Source organism: Cryptomeria japonica, chromosome 4, assembly GCF_030272615.1.
Source record: "Cryptomeria japonica chromosome 4, Sugi_1.0, whole genome shotgun sequence".
Lineage (NCBI taxonomy): Eukaryota > Viridiplantae > Streptophyta > Pinopsida > Cupressales > Cupressaceae > Cryptomeria > Cryptomeria japonica.
Window position 1 is genome coordinate 674,514,974 of NC_081408.1, and position 8,673 is coordinate 674,523,646.

Below are 8,673 nucleotides of genomic sequence, written 5' to 3' on the forward strand. Positions count from 1 at the left end.
ACTATCTAGTCATGATTTTGATCGATTTTATCCTGTTGCATCAATGTGCGTGCCAATTTGTCATCATTTTGGACATCGTCAATCCTAATTAGGGTTTTGTCCTCCTGTCAATCTTGCGATCAATTTGTCATCAATCATTACTCTCTTATCAATCTTATCATCAATCTTATCATTTTGGACATCGTCAATCCTAATTAGGGTTTTGTCCTCTTTTCAATCTTATCATCTGGCGATCGGTTTATCAATCTTGTCGTTTTACGATCAATTTGTCATCGATCGTTGTCATGTTCGATCTTGTCATTTGCGATAGATTTATCATCAATCGTGGTCATTTTCAATCCTGTCGTTTTGCGATCTATTTGTCATCGATTCTTGTCTTTTTTTTGTCAATCTTGTCATTTTGTGACCGATTTGTAATCGATTGTTATCTGTCTCAATTGTGTCAATTTGGATCAATTTGTCATTGTTCCTCGTCAATTGGCGCATTTATCAGTCAAATCATTTATCACATTGGTCATTTATCAATCCAAAATCAAATCATGATCAAGTCAATTATCTTTCATCAAGACCTAATTCGCCTTCTAGGGTTTCATGATTTAGTCATTTAACCTTGCTTATCATTTTCTTCCTTTAGGATTAATAAATTACTTATTTATCCTAAGTATTCTCATCACAATTAAATATTCATTTAATTGGCTAATTAATCCTCTTTTGTGAATTAATTAATAAATGAAAGATTATTAATTAATTTACCTAATTTCTAATTTCTTAATTCCTCTTTTCCCTATTTTTCTAATTTCTTAATTCTTAAATTCAATTTCCTCCTATTTCTCTCCTAAATTTATGGAAATGACATAGAAATTTGTCATAAATTGTCATAAATTCTTGACATAGAAATTTGTCATAGAATTTGTCATAAATTGTCATAAATTCTTGACATAGAAATTTGTCATAGAATTGTCATAAGCCTTGCATAGCAATTTGTCATAGATATGTCATAAATTTGCTATTCTTGATTTGAATTTCCATTCGAATCACTATCATGCTAATTTGTTCATTTATCCAATTCTTCTATAAATTGGATGATTTTCAATCAAAGCTAATCCCGAATTCCTATCAGACTATCGAACTTATGCTTCTAGTACTCTTGAGCTTTTCATCAAAGTCAATCTTGCTTTCAATTGTATGTGCACTTGTAGGTGAGATCCACAAATCCATTTGAAGAGGAAAGAAGAACAATGGAGCCGCATGGAAGAAGCATCCAAATTGTTATCTGGTTTGCATGATATTTGCTTTTGAATGCTTTGTTTTTATGTCTCTATTGAGTGTGCTTAGGATTAGATCATTGCAATGTGTGATTGAGCTAATAATGAATAATATGTCCTTTTATATGTTGCTTTGATGATTCCTAATTTCGATGCTACACTTTCCTCAAAAAATATAATGGAACCTCAAAATTATTACAAGGTGGTTCATCAAAAACCATCCACCATTATTCCAAAAAAGATTATTTATCTGCATATTGGTACACCAATGTATGAGAAACCTCTTTGCATTAAGAGGTAAGGACTCACCAATTCTAGGATCAACAAAAAGAGCACATATTTGTGTTTTACTTGTGTTTTTATTTTTCATTGCATCATATGATAACCCATCAGCATAATAAGTGCGACAACTATCCCTATAGTTTCTCCATTTTGTAATTTGGCTCGAAACTGCAGTGACACCACTAGCCAATGTTTCTAGGCTAGTGGAAAGAGATAAATGATGCTCAAGCTAAGATGTTTTCAATCTATTAATCAGTCTAGTTATTTTAGCAGTTTTTTTCCCTAATTGATTAAGTAAATCCTCCTATGTAGCTATTGTAAGGTCTAAAGGAGGAGCTCAAGGTGTATCCTGAGGGTTTTGTTGTGGGTTTTGAGGTGCATCTTCTTGTGGTTCTGGATTTTTAGAATCTGATATTGGTAACAAAAAAATTTAAAAACTAATCAAAATCAACGAATTTAAATTGAAAACGTAAATAAAATTTATCAAATGTGCAAAAAAAACAAAAAAAATGCATAACCGACCTCTTTCCATGGCGTCTAGGTGTGAAACTATGGAGTACGTTGTTTGCAACAGAAAAACCCTTTGAACTTGCTCTTGACCATGGAAGGAAATAATACAGTCGACAGTAAAAATAAAAAAATATTGGCAGGGACCACATACGCAGTCTTTTAGGAATTATAACCGCGTACGCAGTCTTATTTCCTAAAGGACCGCATACGGGGTTTTTTTAATTTTAAAACCATGAACATGGTTGTTGTTTTTTCAACTATTTTTTGGTGTCTGTCCACTTTTTTTCACACCATCTTGTGGTCCCTCCTAAACATGTATAAGTCCCTCAATTAGATCTTTATAATGGAAAAGTGATCCCTTGATCCATGTTAAAACATTTCAAACTTTGTGTAGTGACTTTGCTCATGACCAAAGACTTTTGGCTAAGTTGTTTACTAGAACACTTATGGAAAAATATTTGCAATGATATTGTTCTTTTCCTCCTTATTCTATTACATCCTTTCAACAACTAGCTAATGCTTTTATTCAACAATTTCACAATAATATTGGTCCTAATATTACTTTCACTAATTTGATGCATTGTAAGAAAGGTGTTAAAGAAAATGTGAGTGATTTTATTGGTAGATATAAACATCTATAATCACACATTGATTTTCTTGTGCCTGATCAAGATATTCAAAGAATTTTCATTTCTAATTTGCAAAAAGACATTAGAGATAAAATTCTCTTTTCTAAGTTTACTTCCTTTACGCAGTTGTGCGCAGTACTTCACAATTATCACCTTACTATGAGTCAATTGGAACAATAACCTTCAATGACTCTGACTGATAAAAGTGAAAGTACTCAAAAACCTTTTGTGAAGTTCAAACCAAATAAGGGATTCAACAAGTTCAATGACAACAACTACACTCAAGTAGCAGCCGCAAAAACAGGTGTGCCTCCTTTGTTCAAATACTTTAGAAAAGAATTCACTCCTCTTAATGAATCTTTGCATAGTAGTATGTCACAATTATTACAAAGAAATGTGTTGAATCTTCCCCCTATTAAACCACTTTATCCATCAAGGACCTCCTCACCTTACTTTGATTCCAAAGCTTTTTGCCAATATCATCGTCAACCTGGTCATGACATTGAAAAGTGTTATTCCATAAGGAGTAAGATTTAAGACTTGATTGATAATAATACCATATTTGTGGCTTGTGTGAATGATAAAGGAAATAAATTTGTAGCTCCTCCTAATCAAAATCTATAAATTTTTACTAATCCTTTACCTTCCCATTCCACTAATGTGATTGAGAGTCCTGATCGTCTTTCCTTCTCTCCTACTAATCTTGTCCTTGAGTCCAATAATGTGGTGAATCTTATTGATAAAATTGAACCTCCTAAGGACTTATGCATTATGTTTGATCCTAGTGAGACTATTGAAGCACATGATGGCCCATTATATATCACTACGAGAATTAAAGATATACCCTCTCGAGGGGTGTTCATTGATCCAACTTGTGTGGTTAATGTTATAACTAAAGAATTTCTTTTTACTTTACAATTGCATCAAGTGACATATGATGAAAATGATGTGATAGTTAAATTTTTTTATGTCTTCTCTTGTCATTCTATTGGTTCTATCACACTTCCTATTGAGGTTGGCACTAAGTGCTTAGATGTTGTCTTTGCTATCATTCCTACATTTGATCAATTTTGTGTGAAGATGTGATATCCTTGGGTCTCTTCCATGAAAGTGATTGCTTCTATTGTCCATAAGTGTTTGGAATTTCCTCATGATAATAAGATTATAACTATTCATCATAGCATGTATCAACCTACGATGAGGCATAGAGATATTTGCCTTGATTATTTTTGGTCTGAAAAATTTTAACCTCTTCAGCCTATAAGTGATGTTCTTTTTAAATCCTATCAAAAATGGAAAAATGACATGATTTTATCCTTGAGTAAACCTAGAAATCCAACACTTAATCTTCCTCCTAGTGATGATCATATTCCTTTTCCTAAGGATAGTCTCCCTCTTCCTCCTGTAGATAAACCTATTCTTCCTCCTAAGGATAAACATATTATTCCTCCTAAGGATAGACCTACTCTTCCTCCTCATGATGGACCAATCTCCTTCCTACACTTTTCATTCCTTCTTTATATGGTATGGTTCCGCCTCCTACATCTTACAAAGGAAAGCACCTAACATCTACTATTGTTCAACCTAAAAGACATTCTCCCATGCATCCTTCCTTAAAACAAGAGAAGAAGTCTATGCATGTTGAACCTACACCTTCACAACCTTTAGCTAAAACTGAATGAAACCGTTGTGTGAGAGAACGTCGATGGAGACATCGTGCTAGGGCTTGTGAATTTGTTTCTCAAACAATTTCTTCCCTGAAGACATCAATTATTGGTATAATACAATTTTCTCAACCTTCTCCTAACCAAGAGGTTCATCCTAAATCTCCCAAACATAAAATGCTTAAGACAAATGATGGTTCAAGTTCTATTCCTATTAGAGCTCCTATTTTCGTTAATATTGATGAAAAAATAGATGAGAATGTTGATGCCAATAATTTAGATGATGGATATGGATATATTGATGTTGACAATGATTTATCTAAACAATTTTTGAAAGCATTAATCCTAGCTCCTAGTAACAGACAAAGTGACTCATCATTAGAGCATGCTCCTTGTTTGGAACTTGTGATACCTCCATCTACAGTTCTTGAAGTATCTCCTCTCATATGTCATCCGCCTTCCCAAAATAGTGATGACAAAATTGGGAGGCAGATGATTTACATGATTGGCTTCATTCATGTTGTATACTCTCTCTCTCTCTCTCTCTCTCTCTCTCTCTCTCTCTCTCTCGTTTGTGAACTTCTTTTGTCTGTCTTTCAATTCTTCTATTTGTTGTCACTAGTTTTGTCTGCTTGAGGACGATGCAAAGTGTTGAGATCTCTTTTGGTCTCTCCCATGTTGACTCAAAAGACACATTTGCCCTTCTTCCATGGTGGTTTTAATTTCTTTGGGGGATGAGGACAATTCTATGAAAATACATATACATGATATACATTATTTATCATACAAAGCATACTAACCCCAAATTTAAGTAATACCACTCCATTATTTATGTCTTGTGATCATTATCCTTTGATTTGTCCTTTCTTGGGGGCATATTATTGTGATAACATGTTTGTCTTTTTAGGTGTATCCTACCTTAAAGCAATTTTCTCCTGATGAGGCGTGTGCAATCACTTTAACATGGGGGCATACACTCTACTTAATGATATCTCTCTTTTACATACCTCAATACTTAAGTTACTTAGCGAACTTAGTGTCTTGCTTCATAATTTTGGTATTTTTCTTTTCATGATTCATAGTAAAATAACCTTACTAGTTTGTAGTCATGGTTTCCTATTTGTGTTTCTCTCATGATGCCCCTTTTATCTTGTCATTGAAGTTGTAATATCCTAAAGTCCACTGGGGGCTTGGTGTATCTTGCCCTCTTGGTGAGTTGGTGAAAGTTTTTCAATGTGAACCCTTGTACTTTATCGAGAGTATGATTGACTTCAGACTCCCACTAAAGTGGGGGCTAAATGTAGCATCCTAAAATTGTACCCATGTATAATTTTGACCGCATTTGGGTCCCCACCTTAGTGTTTGTGCCTTTAGGCTTGACTGGGACCTGATTCTACTCACACCATGCAAATATGGCTTTATTATTGTTATTTACATCAACTAGGCTCCTTTTCCTAGCCCTAAAAAGGTGTAGGACCAAGGCGCCATGCCCTGGTCCTCCCTATTTGGGCCCCTCTTCAAACCCTTTTTTCTATTTCAAATTTGAGCAGGAAACCCAGCCCCGCATCGTCTCATGTCAGAAAATTAGCAATTTTTTCAATGGGCAAGTATAAAAGGAGGCTTTCCCCTCTCATTTAGCAAGAGACACACATGACATTCAAGTTGACATCAAGAATCCAAGCATTCAAGTCCAGTGAGAAAGTAATCAATCTTCCTTCAAGCTTTGGAGCAACAAAAAGGTCAAGATTCAAGCATTGAAGTGGACATTCACATCCTATTTTGTCAAAGACTTCATGAAACCCTAATCTTGTGTGAAGACAAATAAAACTTCACAAGGAGGTATATCATTTGGTTTTTCAATAATTGTTTAGTATCTCCCTCAAAAGGAGAATCTTCAATAACAACAATTCAATTATCTTTTATCTCTATTCCATGGTTAATTCTAAAACCGGGGTTTGACTTAGGCAAGCCCCTATTCCCAACCTATTTCCCTTTCTTTCTGTGTGTAGGAAACAGGTACAGAGTGGCAATCTTCAAAATCAACATTATTTATAAAGAGGAATCGATCCCCCTTTGGTGTGCAAGAAGTTTGGAGGACTAGGGCGAATTTCACCACAGTCCTAACATTTTTGGAGCTCTTTCAGATATCAGCTCTGAATTTGCTTATATTTCTCAGATCTAGGTGCATGCCTCAATCCGATGATTGTAGCTTGCTATTTCTGTGTTTTTACCTTCATTTTCAGCACTTTACCCTAATTTCAACAATTCAACTTACAAAAGAGGGCAAACAAATTCATCCCTTGAATCCAATCAGTATTTTCAACCCTTATCTTTGTTGGTTTGTGACTAAATCTATTGGATTCAACTCTCTTTTGAATGTAATAGGTCACCAAGAAAAAATTAGTGGTTTTCATCCTTCTTGTGGTGGAAACCCTAATTATTCACCCATTACAGATTCTTGTTGAGTTATCACATGAATGTTTGAATTTGTTGAATGATTGAGTACATTGCATGAGTCTATTGGATGTCTTTGAGGATGTTGTTGTGTAAACATTATTGACTACTCTATTTCCTTGGCATCTTGATGTCTCTACCCATTAACATGTTTAAGAGGGGTTTTGAAAGACTTCATGTATCTTACGTGAGCACTTGGATACTTGTGGTAACTCTCAACTGCCCCATATTGTGCAAAAGACCAAGGTGTGACAACAAGCCCACTTTTGTCGATTTAAATTTAAAGCCTACTCAAAATGTTTAATGTTCGTTAATTGAGAGTTAAATATAATTTATTTTATAATAAAATATTTTTATTTTTATTTTAAAGCACATTCAAAATGTTCAATAGACCCTAAACTTTAGTAGTTGAAAGATTTTTTTAATTTTTTATTAAAAAATTGAAAACATTTCTTACATTATGCAAATAAATTTGTTAGATGGATGTCTAACAAATATTTCAATTAATTTATACACATTTCATATTGTAGACACCTAAAATAATATTTAATTACTTTAAGCTTGTCAACATAATTAATTGATTTAATTGTATTATCCTTATTCCTCTCCGTGTTCACTAAATCCAATTTAAATAATCCTGTCACTATTAATTAATTTATTAAACAAATTAATTATTCTCTTGTTTTTCTAAAGTCCCCTCCAATAATTATTTCCTCTAAATCCACTCAACTAATTAATTCTAATTAATTAACCTAGTCATGTGATTCTTACAAATCACTTTTCCTAATCCCACTCAACCTATTTAATCCTTCTAGAATCTCTCATAATCATGCTTATCATTATCCTTCAATTTTATATTTCCACTCATGTCATATCAACATTGAGTCTCTCAAAGAAATTCAAATTTCTTTGAATCCCTCAATGCATCCTTATTTTGGAATTCTTAATTCCTCATCTTGAAATTCAAATTTCCTTCCCCCTCCTCTTCTCAAGGAATTTTATATCCTGTTTATTTTCCCAAGGTACCCTTGATCCATTCCCACCATTTCAAATAAATCTCAACCCTCCATAACAAAATCAATCTTGGCCCTTCATTGGCCTCCTCCAATCTATAAATTGGAGGATTATTTCCTTACAAAAATATCCACTTCCTCCATAGCATTCTCATGCTGCCCATTTCTCTTCTATCTTCTTTCTTCAATCTTCCAATCCAAATCCTATCAAACCCAATCCCTCTTGTTGAGAAAAAGAGAGCAATCCACATCCAAATCAAGCAAGGAGCAAATCAAGTGGAGCATTAAAGGGGCATCTTCCACTTCATCAAGCTCAATCCGAGGGAGAGGTGAAAGACAAGGTATAAAGCTTTTTTTTTGCATTTATATTGTGTCTTCTTTGATTTATTTGCATTCTTACCTCCTTTGTCCATTCATTCTTCTTCCGTCTTTTTCCCTTCATTATGGCACGCACGGTGGGACCCATGTCCCTAAATTTAATCTTTTTTGGAGTTTTTGTAATTTTTTTGATCGCAGGTATAAAAACAATGCAAGCAGCTACAAAATAGAACGACCTCCATGGGATCAACACGAGCGTTGCCTACTTTGGTGCGTGCGCACGTGCTTTAGCACGTGGGATTGAAGTTTAAAAATTTTAACCCTCCTTTTTGTAGGTCTACAGAAAAACGCAAATGCCACAGGAATATCATGTCTACCTGCAATGTCATCCTATTCCTTCTCCTCTCTTCCATTCTTCCATCTTATATCTTTATTCTAGAATTGGTACCTAAAAAACACACTAAAAAGTGGAAAAACTTTTTTAAAAATTTAAAAAATTAGTTAGTTTTGTGTTTAATTATCCTTTTTATTTCTGAAG